This window comes from Saccostrea cucullata, unplaced genomic scaffold (assembly GCF_032062105.1).
Source record: "Saccostrea cucullata isolate Sc308-1 unplaced genomic scaffold, CSIRO_AGI_Scuc_v1 ctg7582, whole genome shotgun sequence".
Lineage (NCBI taxonomy): Eukaryota > Metazoa > Mollusca > Bivalvia > Ostreida > Ostreidae > Saccostrea > Saccostrea cuccullata.
In genome coordinates, this window is record NW_026927434.1 from 9382 (window position 1) to 29932 (window position 20551).

The 20551-nt window shown below is 33.2% G+C and overlaps 2 long non-coding RNA genes across 2 annotated transcripts; both read left to right on the plus strand.

Moving 5' to 3' along the window:
* Positions 1-1119: 1119 nt before the first annotated feature.
* LOC134274468 (uncharacterized) lies at positions 1120-6637 on the plus strand. Its single transcript, XR_009993625.1, has 4 exons — positions 1120-1490; positions 1695-1823; positions 5125-5316; positions 5450-6637. It is a non-coding gene; the product is annotated as an uncharacterized LOC134274468 (long non-coding RNA).
* Positions 6638-10690: 4053 nt separating this feature from the next.
* On the plus strand, positions 10691-18954 carry LOC134274467 (uncharacterized). Its single transcript, XR_009993624.1, has 3 exons — positions 10691-10746; positions 15082-15219; positions 17319-18954. It is a non-coding gene; the product is annotated as an uncharacterized LOC134274467 (long non-coding RNA).
* Positions 18955-20551: the final 1597 nt, after the last annotated feature.

A 20551-nucleotide genomic window follows, 5' to 3' on the forward strand; every position in this document is an offset into this window, starting at 1 on the left:
CAATTTCAGCAACTATACTAAGAAACATGATTAAATTAATGCAAAAAATGTTCAATTTAAAGAATTTTAAACACGGAAGATTTAAAAAGTAAGCGGGAGGGGCGGAAGAGGGGTGCAAAATCGGGAGATTTTGTCTCCTGCCGGAAGGATCACATGTATGTTCTTTGTCATAGTACCTTTCTGCAAAATCTTTCATTATATAACTTGTGTGCCCAATAGAAAATCTTCTTCTGTAAGAATTCAACTTGCATTACTATAAGGCCAAAAGGAAAAATAATCTTGTTTCCTAACCCCTTACCAAACAATATAAGGTAGTGAGGAAAAAAAATTATTTTGAGAAAGAATTTTATTTTCAAAACTCAATGAATGGAGAACATATATAGCATATAATAACAAGATCGAAAACAGTATGTTCACAATTTACATTTAGCAAGGTTGTTAATGAAGATTTATAAAGTAGAGGTATCCTTAACACTTCTGATGTGTTGGGTCTGTAAATATTGTTGGTCGACTTCAGTATTTCAAGAAAATAGCCCCCAAAATCTGAAAATGTTAAAAAAAAATAAGGGTCAGAGGGTAAAATGTACAGGAAGTCGGGTGACAGGAAACATATTTTATTTCGGCCTAACTATTATAAGACATAGGGTTTATATTTAAATGAATGAAAGAATTTTTGATTAATTTCTTGATTTGAGATACACTTGTATTTATAATTATGAATCTACAATTCTTTATTTTTCATTTCCTAAGCTTTAACATTTCATTAAAGATGCATCATTTAAGAAAAGTGTTGAAGAAAATGATTTTTTCACTCTTTCATATAACCTGCATTTAAGCATCATTTACCAAATTAATTATTATATTAATAACTTGCATCTAACTTTGCAAATGAAAAAAGTCATTTATCATCTTATTTAATGTGATATATTGTAAATTAGGTCTCGTCAATCCTGCAAACAGAGAAAAGTACCAGAAAAATAATTACAATCGAAGAGGACAACATAACAATAGAAATCAAACTGTGGGGCGAAAAAGTTACACTTGTTCCAACCATGGGGGAAACTACTATGTTTAAGTGTATGGCTGTTGACTTCTATAAAGAAAAAATATGCTGTTCTTACGAGAGGTACATTGTGGGGTAAAATTAACGTATTTTCCAGCAGTGTGGGGTTTTTTGGGTACTGTGGGGTTAACCCCATAATGAAGAGGTCTAATTACGTTCAAAATTACTCTATGAGGTCGAAAAACCTAAAATTAGATTTAACCTCACAAAGACTTTGTCCAAATTTTGGACATGTCCTTAGCCCAAAACGCTCAGACATTCAGAAATCTGCTGTTTAGAGGAGTTCGGTAATTGAATCGAGGAGTTCCGAATACCTGAGCATGCGCATATATTTAAAACTAACTGCGCATGCGCAGAATACGGAAGTAGCTGTGTGGACATTTTGTATTAGCAGTGAGGAAATTCGGAAACACAAAAAGCAAATGCAGTAAGTCTTACTATTTTGTTGCACCACATTGAAAAAAAGCTTTGTAAGTTGTTTGATATGATTCATACGTACATTATGCAGTTGTAGAATTTATTTAAAGTCAAGGAAAGGACACTTGTAGTCCACATAAACACATACCGATTGAAAACGGGCTTTTGTGAAAAAAATTATAATGAATGCACTGATAGTTCTTTTTTTAATCAGAGGTCTGCAATGAAAATCGACCGATACCCGGGGGTCGGGCTAGTGGTTTTCTGCAAGAGGGTCGCCCCGTTGGCCAGTAAAAAAAGATAATATTATTTATACACGTGCAATACATGCAAAGCACACCTGGTACGTATTTTCACTCGTTTTTTGCAACAAAAATCCAAACCATTTAAATTTTCCATATAACATGCTCCAACTGTCAATAAATCTCCATAATTTAATCCGTGTTGGAGTACTACTTGGCTTATTTACTTCAAAAAACGATCGTGTTTTTTTCTTAATTCGAATTTTCTCTATATCTATGGTAATTACATGCAGATATCTCATAACATAAATACATGTGATTCTTCCGATGGGAGACAAAATCTCTGGATTTTTCACGCCTCTTCCGCCCCTTCCGATTAATTTTTAAATCATCCGTGTTTAAATTTTTTTCAAATTGAATATTTTTGGCTTTAATTTTATCCTGTTTCGTAGTATAATTGCTCTCTCTCTCTCTCTCTCTCTCTCTCTCTCTCTCTCTCTCTCTCTCTCTCAATTCATTCTAGATACGTACCAATTGTTTATCTACTCTTCACACATTTGTTTACATGTACTTGAAATCGTACCTTAATCTATAGAGAAAAAATCAGAATGGAAAAATGGAATTAATGTATTATAATATATATTCGAGTCCTTTTGATTTCCTTTTGGGTCCAGCACCTCATTGTTTATCTACTCTGCAATAAATTGGAAAAATGGAATTAATGTCACTGCAATAAATTTTCGCAGCAAGTAGGCTTCGAAGGAATCAACATGGGGTTGTATAATTAGGTTGTAAAATTTAGTGGTATATCAATTTGATAAATGACAATCAATGTTTATAAATGAGTGTAGGACATTTTAATCAGTTGTTAAAATACCCAATATGTCACATTGCTTACACAGTCGCTTGTGTAATTATGTGCCGGATAAAAAAATTCACCTATTAAAGAAATTAAACAAATTACCTTTAGATACGTATATATAACTCTCTTTGTGTTAATGGAAAAAATATAATTGTCCTGTAAGATCAATTTGTACTTATTTTTCAAGATCGACCATTGAAAATTTAAAAGAATTAAATCACAATTAATAGTTTTTCTATAGCTAAACTTAAAGAAATTCAAGCTTAAAGCTTCATTTTGTAATTTACAATATTAATTCATCATTACTTTGAATATTTACAGTGAGAGTATGTAACTTAGCTAATACAGGTCTATCAGTATTTTCACACCTGTTAGATTTTGATTCCGTGTAGAAGCTCTAATTGCAACTCTTGTCAAAACAAATGATTTGTATAGCATGATTATCTCGTGAATTTCACCATCAGGAGACGATCGATAGGGATTAGTTACGCTCTGGTGCACTTGACACCTGTGTTGTAGTAGAATGATTTTAAACTGCGTTAATACAAATCTTTGGTCAATTGAATAATTTTTTGTGTGTGTCTGTATGTTAGATAGAAATTCTGACAGCTTTATAAAAATAATATTAAAAATTTACCAGACTTTAAAAACTTCAGCAAAGTAGTTGATCGAGGATTAATTGAAAGGGGGGGGGGGGGGTTACACTGCTGATCATTACCTGAACATATTATAGTGAAGTTTTTAAATGAATTTTATTGACACTTACTGAAATAAATTTTTATACTTTATTTAATTCACCATTAAACTGTCTTTTAATTAAAGCTTTTATATTTTTTCTTATTAAAAAAATAGATAGTAGTAAGGCACATGTATTTCTTCTTGAATGATTTGAATGTTACAAAAGAACACTCAGAGTTCCCGAAACTAGTCAAAAATATGTCGGACAATTGTCTTGTAAATATTCAAAATTCACCGGACAGTTGTAAAATTTACCGGACATTAATTTTTTGTATGTAAATTTAACATATTATAGGATTGGAAATTGTAACGATATAATAAATGATATGTGTAAATAAAAAGATGGCAGATTTAAAAAAAAAAATTATTGAAATATTTTGTATATGGCCTTTGTATGCAGGATTTGACGTTGCCGAAGGCGTGTGATGACCAACGCTTAATTCATGTATAAATTTATTATGTCCTTTCTGACAGATTTTTAAAATGTTTTTAAAAATAAAATCTGCAACATGACAACTCTTGGTTGATTGTTTGGAAAATATGTTGTTTTCCAGGCTTTTTTCTTTTGGATTTTTGTATTTTATGTGCCAGGAAAAATATTACGTAAAATATCAAACTCGTTTTAAAAAGCCTGGTAAAACGTCCGATATTTCTGACTAGTTAAAATTTATTATACAACCTCCATACAGTTAAAAATATGTACTAATGATATAAAGATATGCAAATTTATCATGAAAATGATGATTTTAAGTGAATTTGTTGTCGTTTTACTACATTCAAGTCAATCCGCTATTTTTAGAAAAGGGGAAAAACGCGCTTGTATTTTAAATGCTATCAAATACATTAAAAAAATCCAGAAGTTGGTATAATATTATCATGCTAATAGATTAAATTATAGAGAAAATAATAAATGGTAACAAATTGTCTGTAATCAAGCAGAAATAGCAGGCACTCTTGCAACCCTGCAAATTCGTCCTTCAAAACGAAAGTAGATTGTCACATTTTTTTTACTGTCAGAACTACAGAGTGCATATATTTATCATGGAAAATATTTGTTGACAGGGTTTTTAAAACTGTTTTTCCTCCCAGACTTATGGAAATTATTATTTTAATATGTAGCTTTTTATAGTAGACAATCAACGTCTACATTTTATTTAAACAAGATCTGGCGATGCCCTGACGTTTTTTTTTTTTTTTTTCATTCCTTTAGTTTTGCATTTGTTTATTGTCAGGACAATTGAATTAAATGATTTTGTTAAGATTATATGTAAAGGTTATACAGTCTGTAAAAAAAAAAAAAAAAAACATCGGACATTTTGACCAATAAAATTAAGATTTTACCGGTCCCATTCAAAGTTCACCGGGGATCCCCGGTGGACCGGTGCGTTTCTGGAACTCTGAACACTTATGAACAAAACCTTAAAAATTTAATTTGGAATTCTTTAATTTCATATTTTTTAAATAGGCATGGATTAATATATATATACACACATACAAAGGTTTTGTGAAATTGACATGTTTAATTAAATCAACTGTAGTGGTTATTGCTGTTTATTTATTGACTGACTGGCTACTTCTTGGGCAAACTGGAATAAGAGGCCACCTGTCTTAAGTGGCTAGTTTCTGGACTTCCCAAAGCTTAAAACAAGTTTGACTGTACTTTTTCACCTTTTACCAATATAAGAAAGTAGTTCACAGTACATGACAACTATGCTTTAAATAAATTTCGATGAATTTTAATTAGTAACTCGGAATTTTTGTATGTGATATAAATAAACATTTGCTTCTGTATTCCTTTGTAGAGTTCAGATACTGAAAGTGAACATCAGTGGAACTTTGATGATCTAGGCCGCTCTATTTTTGCAGCAACACCAGCAGGCGTCGGACATTCATAAAGTTGAAAGAACAAACCTATGACTTGAACACACAATTTGTGATCTGAATATAGTTCACAAATTTAAGGAAAGCAACTATCAAAGACATCCAGATTGATGGTTAGTACATGTTATAAGTGCCCATAAAATCAAGACAACAATATTATTTTACAATAAATTAAAACATAACCTGTAAAAAAAAATTGAACATTATCATTTAGAAATATATTTTACTGTATTTTTTTTTTGACAGGTATACATGAAGTATGAATGAAAGACTTTTCAGAAGAACAAGCACAATCCCGATTCATTCTTGCCATTGTCTTCTCCAGACGGCGACATTTAGGACCTGACTTACTTTTCAGAAGAAGAAGATGAATCGATTTTTGATAGTTGATCTTAAAAAGATAACATTTTCAGGGGTCGTGGATTGAATGACATTTTCTTGCAATCTCCCATGCAGAGTTGTCGTTCGTTCCTCTCTCAGACACCTCTGCAATGGGCTCACGTCAAGATTTTTGACATAACGTATAAAACTTGATATTTGAAGAATTGTTTCAATTCAAATCAATAGTTCTGGATTGATTTAGTAAATATCTATCTCAAAATTCAGACATAAACATAGAAATTGAATTGTAATGAATTAAAACAAACGCACTATTTCTCGTGTTTAAAACTGTGTATACGCGAGCCAACGACAGAGGTGAATGTATGAGCCGATGGTAGAGAGTGATTTTCTTGATGGGCAACTAGTTTCAAGTATTTGGATGTCTATTCTCAAGTTACTGCAAACCTTAAATTAACTTCTTGATTATTAGTTAAATGTGAGACCGTTTCTTACTTGAAGTAATCATTTTTTGAATTGAGCTATGTAATCTCTGATTACTTATGTTTATGAGTAGTGTTCAGCTTTAAGACAAAAGGATCTTTTATGAACATTGCATTCGTCATGGTGAATTTCTATACATTAAGTAACAGTCATAGTTTTCGTCTTTTTTAATTAGCGATCTCATTTTAAATGTGAGAAATAATTATTAAACTGAAATGTACATTTATGTTGTTTGATTTTTATTTTTTTGAAAATTGTAAATCAATTGCATGTTGTTGTTTTTTTTTTCATTTTATTTTAGGGGATGGGAGTGGGGGTGCAGCTGTAAGTTTGAGTATATTTTCCAAAAGGATGTACATCGTTATTTTTGTTTAAATATCAATTTTAAAATGCAAAATGATGAGATATTAGACTACACATTTTTTCTTAAAACTTCATTTAAATTAATATATTTTGTTTAAAATAAGTAGCAACACCATGCAAGTTTTAGAGTTATTTGACAACTCACTATATACTTGTTTTTTTTTTACATTTATGAAGATTGTCTCAAATTTTGAGGGTTTTTTTCTGTGTTCTACATTTATTGACATGTTTCTTATCTGTGTTCATCTTGTCGAGTAACTGAAAAGTTTGATTAAATTTTTTTAAAAAAATCAGGATCATCTCTTTTATTTATTATTATTAATTTACAAAGAAATTATGTATGCTTTTGATGCATAATGTACACTTCAAATTCATGCACCAGCAGATTCAAAGGAAAAATTCTCATTAGAAATAAGCAGTTAAGATAAAGAGATTATCCAATTAAAAATAGTTTGAAAAATATTTAAAACAAATTTTCAAGTATGTTATCAAAATAGGAAAAAGTATTATGAATATAGTTTGGTATTTTTAATAGTAAAAAAAAAGGATATGACGTACTGGCAATTGCATCATCTCACTCAGGGTCTTTCCGTCAGAGTTCGGAAAAACAACCTCGAATGTATTAACATCACCTGATGTTAAAGGTTATGCTTTTCTTGTTTTTTTTTCAAATATAGGATAGAGGAAGTAAGAAGTCCCTTTTATAGTAAGTTTTATGTAATATCATAGCATTGAATAAAATTAAACTCCATATTCCACAGATAAAAGGTCTTCATGCATTTATTTCGAAGATCATGAAAAGGGGGGGGGGGGTTGTTGCCATGGCGTCTAACTAATACATTCGAGGTCATTTGTCAGCTAGTCAGAAAGGCTCGAGAAGTTGCGATTGAACATAGTGGGGGTTCTTGTTCTTTTATTACCAGTCCCTGGTAGAGTTTTTTGATATTAGAACATACTGGGGTTTTCAAACACTTAAATTCATATGGTTACTGGTATCTGTTACATGAGAATACAGCGGGGTTGTTTGTTTAACACTCTGAGGTTACTAAGATGTCTAATATTTTCTATCAGAACATATTGTGGTTCTTGTCTAACACTTTGTGGGGTTAATGTTATCTTTTATCTATATAAGAACATAATGGGGTTGTTACACATTATGGGGTTAGTGTTGTCTATTATCTTTATAAGAGTACTTAGTGGGGTTGTTGTCCTAACACTTTATGGGGTTAGTGTTGTCTATTATCTTTATGAGAGTACATAGTGGGGTTGCTGTCCAAACACTTTATGGGGTTAGTGTTGTCTTTTATCTTTATAACAGTACATAGTGGGATTGCTGACCAAACACTTTATGGGGTTAGTGTTGTCTATTATCTTTATGAAAGTACATAGTGGGGTTGCTGTCCAAACACTTTATGGGGTTAGTGTTGTCTATTATCTTTATAAAAATACATAGTGGGGTTGCTGTCCAAACACTTTATGGGGTTAGTGTTGTCTATTATCTTTATAAAAGTACATAGTGGGGTTGCTGTCCAAACACTTTATGGGGTTAGTGTTGTCTATTATCTTTATGATAGTACATAGTGGGGTTGCTGTCCAAACACTTTATGGGGTTAGTGTTGTCTATTATCTTTATAAAAATACATAGTGGGGTTGCTGTCCAAACACTTAATGGGGTTAGTGTTGTCTATTATCTTTATGAAAGTACATAGTGGGGTTGCTGTCCAAACACTTTATGGGGTTAGTGTTGTGTATTATCTTTATGAGAGTACATAGTGGGGTTGCTGTCCAAACACTTTATGGGGTTAGTGTTGTCTATTATCTTTATGAGAGTACATAGTGGGGTTGCTGTTCAAACACTTTATGGGGTTAGTGTTGTCTATTATCTTTATGAAAGTACATAGTGGGGTTGCTGTCCAAACACTTTATGGGGTTAGTGTTGTCTATTATCTTTATGAGAGTACATAGTGGGGTTGTTGTCCAAACACTTTATGGGGTTAGTGTTGTCTATTATCTTTATGAGTGTACATAGTGGGGTTGCTGTCCAAACACTTTATGGGGTTAGTGTTGTCTATTATCTTTATGCGAGTACATAGTGGGGTGGTTGTCCGAACTCTTTATGGGGTTAGTGTTGTCTATTATCTTTATGATAGTACATAGGGGGGTTGCTTTCCAAACACTTTATGGGGTTAGTGTTGTCTATTATCTTTATGAGAGTACATAGTGGGGTTGCTGTCCAAACACTTTATGGGGTTAGTGTTGTCTATTATCTTTATAAGAATACATAGTGGGGTTGTTGTCCAAACACTTAATGGGGTTAGTGTTGTCTATTATCTTTATAAGAGTACACACTGGGGTTGTTTGTCTTATAATTTATGGGGTTAGTGTTGTCTGTTATTTCTATATAGCATAGTGGGGTTGTTTGTTTAACACTCTCTGGAATATTCTTGTCTATCATCTTTATGTGAAAACATGATGGGTTAATTTACTTTGATGCAACAGTTATCCTCAAATAAAACACATTTTTTGCATTGTTACTGCTAGGCAGTAGTTGAAAAATGTTATTGCAATATCCGTTCTAAGTTCTTCAGATAAACAGTAACAATTTTAAGTACTTATAATTAGTTGCCCGTAAAGTTGACTTGATATTAAATAATTTATTTTTAACCCCACAAATATAGATCTTTAACCCCACAAATATAGATCTTTAACCCCACAAATATAGACCTTTAACCCCACAATATACCATTTGTTTGAATTCCTAATGATACCTCTCAAGTCACCACTGTACTATTAATAACCCCACAAAGCAAAATTATAACCCCGCACCTTCCGTAAAATGCACAATGTACCTCTCAACTGTATAGCTGTCTGTCTGTCTGTCCGTCTGTCTGTCTGTAAACAATTTTTCAAAATGCTACTCCTCCTACAGTTTTGGTCTGATTTCAATATAACTTGGCACACAAGTAGACTACACTAAGATACATAATTCTGTGCATCGGTTTTTGATTTCAATGCACGGTGTTGCCGTGGTTACTAAAAATAGAAATTTCTGTGAAATTCTTTTAAAATGTTACTCCTCTTACAGTTTTGGTCTGATTTCAATATAACTAAGCACACAAGTAGACTACACTAAGATACATAATTCTGTGTATCGGTTTTTGATTTCGATGAATGGTGTTGCCGTGGTTACTAAAAATAGAAATTTCTGTGAAATTCTTTCAAAATGCTACTCCTCCTACACTTTTGGTCTAATTTCAATATAACTAAGCACACAAGTAGACTACACTAAGATACATAATTCTGTGTATCTGTTTTTGATTTTGATGAACGTTGTTGCCGTGGTTACTAAAAATAGAAATTTCTGTGAAATTCTTTCAAAATGCTACTCCTCCTACAGTTTTGGTCTGATTTGAATATAATTTAGCACACAAGTAGACTACACTAAGATACATAATTTTATGTATCGGTTTTTGATTTCGATGAATGGTGTTGCCGTGGTTACTAAAAATAGAAATTTCTGTGAAATTCTTTCAAAATGTTACTGACCTCCTACAGTTTTGGTCAGTGATTTCAATATAACTTGGCACACAAGTAGACTACACTAAGATACATAATTCTGTGTATCGGTTTTTGATTTCGATGAATGGTGTTGCCGTGGTTACTAAAAATAGAAATTTCTGTTAAATACTCTCAAAATGCTACTATAAATAGCAGTTTTAGTCTGTTTGTAATATAATGTGGCATGCAAGTAGACTACAGTAAGAACATAAAAAGACTTAAGGATCATTATTCTATTTATATATATATTGCTGTTGAAAAGTTTCAATTTCTAAATGCTTATATATAAGTACTTTTCTCTTCCTTTGCTATAAGTGCAAACCAGTAGAGCTTCAGTCTCAACAGAGACTTCTGGTTGTATAACTTTTGGCACAGAAGTAAACTCCACTGATGCATAATTCTGAGGTATCCAATTCTCATTTCAATGAATGGTGTTGGCAAGGTTACAAAAAATAGAAATTTCTGTGGAATTTTCTTTTACAAATGCTACTTTTCCTTTGTTATAAGTACAAATTTTATAGTTTAAAGAATAAACATAATTTGTTTTCATGTTTAATAGTCTATAGGCCTATGGCATTTTTAATAAATCATAAAATGTACAATATTATAAACAAAAGTGTTCATGGGCATTTGTCAGGTTCTAACACTACCAGACTTTATCCGTTTTTTCCTTCCATGATTTGCCATGTAGTAACAACATATATATATTAGTTATTAATGAACAATTTAAATGTTTATTCACAGACTATGCAAGAAAATGAAAGTGTTCAGGGTAAAGTCGATGCAGCATCTTTTGAAGCGTAAGTTGTGTTCTCTTCCCAAGTCAAAGTGGAAGGCAGTTCTTTAGCAGTTTTTTAACCTTAACAGTTCAGTGCTTTAGCAGTTCTTAGACAGTTTACTAGCCTTCTTCTCTCCTTAGGCAGTTTTCCTTAGCAGTCCACAGTTTAAGCAGTACTTAGCCAGTTCATTAGCAGTAACTTAGCAGTTGCTTAGCAGTTTCCTTAGCAGTATCTTAGCAGTCAATAGGAAGGTTGAGGAGAACTGCTTAAAAACTGCTTAATAACTGCTAAGGTGTTTCTTTTGTTTGCTCTACTTATATAGAAATGACTCTGAGTGACCTACATATAAATTTAAAAAATTTATTAACTGCTTAAAAACTGGTAAAAAGAATGCACTATTCTTGTCTACTTATAAGAACATAACACCACCCATATACATGATATATGAATACAAAAATGCATATAATTTTTGCTTCCAGGGTAATTTATTGAAAAAATGACATCATATATGGGAATTTGACTTAGTATTGAGATTTAGATCTAAGGTATGAATTGTAAATGAGTCCTTTCATTAAGTCCATTTTCTTGCATAAACGTCAGTGGCATCTTTAGAGCTTGGTTAATTGATACAGTGGACTAATCTACGGATCCCTCTATCAGTAGCTTATAAATTTGCAAATATTTTAATTTATATTAAGTACTTATAATTAAAATATACAAACTAGATTATACGTTTTATAATTTAATAGTTATCCAAATGAGAAGAGGGTATGCCTATTATATCACAAGCCCACACACTTACCATATTTTCTGAAGCATACTTTACTGCCAACAAATCTTTTAAAAATTTTCCTATATCACCCAATTCCATTGATGCTGCATGCATTATGATCAGATTTTATAATAATGATTTCCCATCTCATGGAAATTAATTCAGATACACTTGTCACTTTATAAATATTAAGTTCACATCCAGTCCAATGTGGTGATCACAGATAATATTGTATTTTCCAAAGCATATTTTACTTCTTCACTGTATGGGTATAAATATACTAGTATATAATATCCCAGACCATCACAAACATCTTCACAATTTGTAATTTTGAACTGATGTGGAAAAGGCGCACAAATCTTGACTGGCTTTCCTCATTGGATACAACCCTATAGTTTCAAGCAACCAAGGGGGACACAGCAGGTTGTTAATGTAACTAGACGGCTGGATTTGCAAGTTGATGGGATAAAGATTAGAAGCTCATATGCTCATGCTTTTTATAGTATGAAGCCTCAATTTATTACAAACTATTGTATCATTTCTAGTAAGAAATTTTAGTATATTTTTTTTCTATTTAATTTTATTTTCTGTATAAGAACTCCTGCCTGGCCCCAATTATTTGTGACGTTATCATCAGGAAGCATTAACAGTAACACATGGGCAGTAATGAAGACTAGTGAAAGTTAGGACCACCAAGAGTGAAAAAGTGTTGTATTACTTCTTATAAGAAGTCGAAATGAATTAGTTGCACTTTTAGCAGTTTTGAGAAACTGCTTGTTTGACTGCTTAAGTTTCAATACTGAACTGCTTACACAAATTCTTAGCAGTTTTTAAGCAGTCTGTAAGCAGTTTTAAGGAATGCTAAGACTAAGACTGTTAAGAACTGCCTAAAAACTGCCAAAAAATTGCCAGACTGCCTAATAACTGTTTATAAACTGCTAAAATAAGCAGTTCATTTTGACTTGGGTTTGTATACCTAAAATTTTATAACGTTAACTAACATTATAACAAATTAACATCAACTTCTTCAGCTCATTGGAGGTTTTCGGATCACTGTCTGTCTGTCTGTCCATTCATCCGTAAATTTCTCACATTTTCAACTTCTTTTCAAGAACCAACGGGCCAGATTTAAAGAAAATTCAGTAAGACAACAGATTTTCCCAAATTAATTACCTGATCATGACAAGCACCCAGCGGGTGTGATTGGTCAGCAGGGGATGCTTACTCCTGCATCCTCCATGACACCTGCTCCCACCTCTGATGTTTCAGAGGTCTGTGTTTGGTATGCTTTTAATTTGTGTTGTTCTGAGATTAATTACTGTTCGTTATCTCCATTTCCTTGATTCCCTTACTAATGCAGCAATATACCTTCATCACCTGCATACGGAGGATATACAGTAGAGATCCGCTATTACGGTGACAGTTTTATACGATAGAACGCTTATTACGTTGTAAATTCAAAGCACAAATCCATTTCTTAACAAATCTATACAAATGAACTGTTTATTACATTGTCCAAAATCACCAGGTCTCAGTAATACGATGTAAAAATTCTGTCAAAAATTTTTTCACTCGTGTTTATTCAGTGTTGATTGCTGGTAAGACACTTAAGGAGACGCTAAAAATAAACATTGGAACACCTGTGCTCAGAGAGAGTGTTAACTAACAGGGCAGTGAGGTGATTAGTACGCTTGATTGCACCCACCTGGACTGTTCCAGCGAGCCCAGCAGATTTGGAGACATGCCAAAGCCATTGTTAAACAATTAAAGTTTACTCATAAACCTAGCTTCTTCTTTATCTATCGCTGTGATTTTTTTAAAAAATTCTTTTATTCTTTATTTCATACTTAGTTTAATATATTAATTTAATAAATAAAAGGTTATATTTAATCTTGTGCATGTATGCTGTACACAGGTAGTCAGGTACACATAATGTGTAATTTCGTTTGCAAATAAACTACGTAAATAAACAGCTTGGGTATCAAACATAATTTGGACAAATTTTGAACTCCACAACAAACGTTTTAACAGCTTGGGTAGTGGCTTGGACTACCTCTCAGTTGTCAGCAGAAAAACAAATCCATAATTGCTGAACTGCTAATTGACCTCTGTTCAGTAATTAAAAAAAATTATTTTGACAGATTGCTTGTCTATTTACTTTGACCTTTTTATTTGAATAAAAAAAAAAGTTGTGGTTTATTTAGAAATGACTTTTAATTGAATACAAAGAGAATAAAATAATCGGAATTTTGGTAGTTGTTTATATAGAAATGACTATGACTACGAAGACATTGAAATTTTCACGAACGCATTATCTGGACAGAAACGAAAGTGAAAGTACATGTTACAGAAAATGGCGGCAATTAAAGGAAGATTGTCGAAGTTTCTATCAAAAAATTGCTCTATGCTTCTACTATAATAAAAAAAAGAAATAGCATCATGAAAATAAGTTTTAAAGATAAGTAATCAATGAATTAAGTGTATATGGCATATTGGAGAAGAATTTGAGCATACAAGAACACATTTTCCAAACGATGTTTTACAGGATTTTATTGGGAACTTTTATTACGTTGCCCTCAGTATTACGATATTTTACCGTGACAAAGTGAACATCGTAATAACGGGTCTCTACTGTATATCTCAGTTGATTCGATACACAAGAGCATGCTCTACATATGAACAATTTCTTAAACAAGGTAAATTATTGACAAGCAAGGTGAAGAAACAAGAATATCACAGCAGTCTAGTTTAAAATCATCATTTTTAAAGTTCTATGGTTGATACAATGACCTTTTCAGCAAATACAATTTATCATTGAGTCAAATGCTGACTGACATTTTTCATACCAATAGTTAGTCCATTATTTATACACTAAATTGATGACGCATTTTTTCCCCCTGTTTTTTCCTTATCATGACAACGAGCACACAGCGAGTGTGACCGGTTGGCAGGGGATGCTCACTCCTCCATGGCACCTGATCTCACTTCTGATGTTTCGGAGGTCTGTGTTTGCTCTGGTCTTATTTTGTTTAATCGACTTTGAGATTGAATACTGTCTGTTAACTCCATACAAGTCATTGCTATGTGAAGGTCATTCTAAATTATAAAATTGAAAAGCCAAGCATTGATCCTTCCAAAGAGAGATAAAGAAAATACAAAGATAGGGTGTGTTGATTTAAAAAATCTTCTCACAAACATCAAACACAGGAAAGCTGAAACTAATGTGTATAAGCATCCTTGGCTACTGTAGATTCTAAATTGTTTAAATCAGGGCCCTTGAAGATAGAGTAGCACCAAATTAGGAAATGAAACTTTCACATTCAAATATATATGATAGGGAACATCTTTAAGCATTTCCTCCAGAAAAACAACTGGACCAGTTAAACTGAAATTCTTTTCTTTTGAAAACTCCCAGAGGTATTCTATATTTTAAATCATTCAAATAATGACCCCGAGGATTTGGGTAAGTCATAATATTAAGTGCAAGCTTATTATCGTTCAAATCATGGACAAGGGTGAAAAACACCTCATCTTCCTTACAATTAGCTTGCACATTAACATGTAATGAAAATTATTTCTTGTAGAGATCACAATTCTATCTTGATAAAGGATTTATTCCTTATTGTGGATGATAGAGACATGGATCGGATCTTTCCCAGTGGGGAATTCACAGACAACAGAGTGATCAAAGGAGAAAGAAAAGGCAATAAGCTTGTGTCACTGTAAGTTTTAACTTTAACTTTTAAGAAAACTTATTTTGTCAGACTCTTTCACTTTATCACTATCTGTTTTTTTATTTACATTCAGCTATGACAAAACTTTCCTGATTATCATATACCTGGTAAAAGATGTTAGAGTGTATCATTACTTAAGCCAAATTAAAAAAGTTTGTTTAGAATTGTTCAGGGAAATGTCAATAATTAGTTTTTCAAAAAAAAAAAATTATTTCCTCCTCCTTCAGAACTTTTTCATTCTGATGTTCATAACTAACCTAAAATTTAAAAAAAGCTGGCCTTACAATGAAGAAAGGTGCCTCTTTCAAAATGAATAATTTCAGGACCCTTATTTATGACCTTGACCTTTGACCTTTTGGGCAGGTGTCCATAGGGAGGGCTAAATTTCATTGCAAAAGCTCAAAGGGTTCTCTACAGACAGACAGAAAGACGGACGGACGGACAGACGGACGGACGGACAAACCCAAATTAATATCCCCCACTTTTCAAGCGGGGGACAAAAAAGCTGGCCTTACAATGAAGAAAGGTGCCTCTTTCAAAATGGAAGCTTTATTGTACATTTCATAACACCAAGCATCAGATATAACACACAATTGACAATCGAAGTTTCAATCAGGAATTAATACAAAAAAGCTTTAAAGAACACCAAAACATTCTCAGGTAATATATACGGTAGGTTAAAGTTAGTTCAAATCATGACCCAATAGGATAGGAAGGGGTCACAATAAGTGATCAAACTTTTATAAGTATGAATTTTATTTTAATTTTCAACAATTTTAACATTGCTCATTTCTAATCAAAGATTTCATATTTGCATTACCTGTTTAAAAATATATATACTAATATATACAAATTTACCTCTGCTATTTTGACCGGATGACCTTTACCTCTAGCTTGAACCTAATTTTTAGCTCACCTGAGCCGAATTCTCAAATGAGCTTTATTAGCTAAATTTGTCCGTCATCTGTCGTTGTTGTTGGCATTGTCGTTGTCATTGTAAACTCGTCACATTTTCATCTTCCTCTCAAGAACCACTGAACCAATTTCAATCAAACTTGTCACATAGTATCCTTGGGTGAAGGGGATTTAAGTTTATTCAAATGAAAGGCCATGCCCTTTTCCAAGGGGAGATAATTATGAATTGGAGAAAATTTAATGGTATTTTTAAAAAAATCTTTTTCTCAAGAACCACTGGGCCAGGAAATATGAAACTCGGGAAATATGAAACTCGTGTGGAATCATCTTCAGGAAGTGTAGATTCAAGTTTGCCCAAATCATGACCCCCTGGGGTAGGGTGGGGCAAAAATGGCTGATCAAAGTTTTACATAGGAATATAAAGGGAAAATCTTTGAAAATCTTCTTCTCAAGATTTAAGCACTAGACAGGGAAAGATGAAGCTCATGTGGAATCATCCTCAGGTAGTGTAAATTCAAGTTTGTTCAAATCATGAACCCCAGGGCTACGGTGTGACTTAAATGTCCGACCCAAACTTTACATAGGAATATATAGGAAAAATCTTTTAAAATCTTCTTCTCAAGAACCATGCACTAGGCCAGGAAAGATGAAACGCATGTAGAATCATCCTCAGTAGTGTAGATTCTAGTTTGTTCAAATCATGAACCCCTGGGTGGTGGTGGGTTAAAATTCAAGCCCCCCCCCCCTTCAAACTCAGTAAACTTTCAGTTCTGATCCAATATCTGCTTTTTCCTAGCCGATGTGCTCAGGTGAGTGCTGTGGCCCCTGGGCCTCTTGTTTTTAACTTTCATCGTTTATAAACATTGGTTACAGCTCTTTCAATAACAGGAGATAAGGCTTTCATATCTTACATAATATACATCATGTATATTACCTTTGACAACTTTCAGAGGGGTATATCATATTTTACATCATGACATCCATCTAGTAGTTTGAAGGACACACAAAATTGATGGTTACAGTATGGCATCTATCTCAACCATAGGGAAAACCACAATTCTTTGATGTTTCTTATCACGTTACATGTGCACTAAATGCATTTAATTTATGATATAAATGATACACAATGATCCATATAATATGCTAGACTAAATAAGATGTATACTTTTCAGCACAACTGTGACCGAAGAGTGAAAGAGCACAACTGTGACCGAAGAGTGAAAGAGCGACAGAGACTTCTAGTTTCCTTAAGCAGGAGACAAAAATTTCCTGATTTAACTTGTATGAATATGTGTATCATTCTGACAGGAAGATGTCCTTCATCAAGCATTGATGTTTCAAGATATTTTTAGTTTGTTTACTATGTTAAAAAACAAAAATGTTTTATTTTAATTCTTAGCTCACCTCAAGGAAATTAGGGGAGCTTATGTAATACTGTCATCATCCTGGGTTAAGGTAAAGTTTATTAAAGCAGTTTTCTGTTGAAGTACTTTTAAGTCCTATATTGATCAGACATCCATGAAAGATCTTTCTCATTTACGACTAACTATAAGCAGTAATTTAACCAAATTTGCATGGATGATCCATCTAAGGATGCATACTACCAGACTTGCTTCAGATGCTGCATCTGACCTGCATTTTCTGCTTGTGTGAACAGGTTATAGTTCTTGGTTCTGTCTTCATTTCATTCAAAGATACTTAATGAGCCCTATGACCAAACTTGCATGGATGAAACATCTGACGATAAATACTACCATACTTGCTTTGGATGCTGAATCTCACCTACATTTTCCGGTTGAGTGAACAGGTTAACGTTTTTGGTACAGGTTTCATTTCAAAGTAAGTTTGAGCAACTTAATAACCAAACTTGCATGGATGATGCATCTATTAAGGATGCATTCTACCAGGCTGGCTTTAGATGCTGAATCTGACTTACATTTTCTTGATTTGTGAAAAGGTTATTTTTTATACATTTAAATTTTCAAGTAAGTTTGAGTTTTATGTTGAGCAAACTTGCATCTATGAAACAGCTTAGGATGAACATTTATGGACTTCCTTCAGATGATAAATTTGACATACATTTTCCAGATAATGGACCTTGTAAAAGTTTTGGATGAAGGTCTATTACCAAGAAACTATAAGGCATATATAAACCAAACTTGCACAAATGATGCATCAAGGGATTAAAACTCTCAAACTTGCCTCAGATGCTGGATTTTTATTACATTTTCAAGATGAAGAATTACTTTTAAGTTTTTAAATAGGTCTATACCAAAGTATCAAATCAAAATCGCATACATTTTGTATTTTTGGATGTACACCTTTTTGTTGGTTTATTGTATGACTTTGCCTTACTTAAGGACAACATTCAATGTGGTGAGCTCTGTCATCTTGGATTACCTATGTTTGAACAACTGGTAAATAGGCTAAAAAGCATATTATTGAACAACTTATGAATAGGCTAAAAGTATTTTCAATCTGGGGCCCATTTCAAAAGTCTACTATATTTTGCTGTCCATCATACTCATCATTTTATTTTCTTTTAAAATTGTTTCATCATAACCCAGTATATTCAATATCTCTTGTACTTTTTTTTACAGACATTACACTGTTTAAAAAGAAATTCATATATTTTTTTGGTTGTTATTTTTCTTTAATTGTTAATTACACAACATCCAAACCTTGCATATTGTTTGCTCATTGCTAGATTTTATGTATTCCTTCCAATATGGGCCAAAAAAAATGTTTTTTCAATATTTCCTAAAACTATACTCAAATGTGTACAAAATGCATACTAATTTTTTTATCATTGACAACATCTTCAATAAACGTCAAAAGCTATCAAATATGTTGTCTTTAATGCAAAATAAATGAGCACAAGTAAGATCATCTTTATCCTTGCCCTCTTCTGACTAGGGGTAAAAAAAATGATTGGTAGGTAACTGGGATTTCTTTTCTCAAGATGCATGATGAGAAAATTATGGGGAAAATATCTTGATTCAAGAAGATACAAAAAGACTTGGATTACTTTTAGCTCACCTGAGCTGAAAGCTAAAGTGAGCTTTTCTGATCACCAATTGTCCATCTGTTAACTTTTCACATTTTCAAAATCTCAAGAACTACTGAGCAGCCAATTTTAACCAAACTTAGTACAAAGCATCCTTTGGTGAAGGAGAAATTTAATTTTGAAAATTAAAGGCCAGGTTTCCTTCCAAAGTGAGATAATCAAGAAAATACAAAAATAGGATAAGGTCATTAAAAATTCCTCTCAAAAACCTCCTTGCCAGAAAACCCGAACCTTGCATAGAAGCATCCTTAGAAAGTGTAAATTGTGAAGATCATTACCCCTGAAGGTAGGTGGGGGCCACAATAGGGAATCCAAGTTTTACATAGAAATATTTAGGAAAAATCTTTTCAAGAACCAGTGGGCCAGAAAAGCTGAAATTAACGTATGTGGAAGCATCCTGGGGTAGTGTAGATGCTAATTCCTCATAGGCGTAGTCAAAGGGGGGACAGCACGGTCACTAGCCCCCCCCCTTTTAGATCGGGGGGGGGGGATTGTCTGTGCCCCCCCCCCACTTTATGCAGAACAGAATCAGAGCTGTGTTGAATCACCAGGGGCTAACCTCCCTTCCCCACCACCATTTAACCCCCCAGATATATAACTAGTACAGACATTGAACATTGCTTCGTAGTTCTAGCCCCTCTTTTTTCCCCTACACAGGCACGTGGCAAAAGAAATATCGGTACTATGATAGGATTTCCTTGTTTGGAAGTGAACATTTCTTCCTTTTTTGGAGGGATAGAGGGGGGGGGGGCTTCTCAAAGAATATCTAGAGTTGAGCCCCCACTTTTAAGTTTGTGAATACACCTCAGTCTCTTAAAATCATGACCACGAAGGGTAGGGAGGGGCACATTAGGGAGTCATTGTTATTTTTATAGAAATATATTGGAAAAATCTTCTTTTCAAGCACCAGTGGGCAAGGAAAGCTGAGACTTAGAAGAAAGCATGCTGCTGAGACTTAGAAGAAATTCTAACTCATTAAAATAAAGATGGGGCTTTGGAAGGGTAGAGGGGCACAATATATGCAAGTAGGAGGTAAATCTGGTAAAGAACTGCATCACCAGTTACTCATGGGCGTCTTGGAACTATTCAGTTAGAAGAAGGCAACCTGAGTCGAAGCCATAAGTCATTTTTTCACATGGAAATTTGTCTGTTAACGCCATAATTGTCATCAACGTTTTGATCACATAGAAAAATCGGACGGAAGACCTACTCGTTGCTCGCAACGAGTTCTCTTCTAGTATTCTTACTATTTTCGTATTGACCAACTTTTGGAAATGACCTTTGTCCGGTCCATTTCTCCAGAACAGCATAAGATATGAAAGTTTACTGTGTCAGATA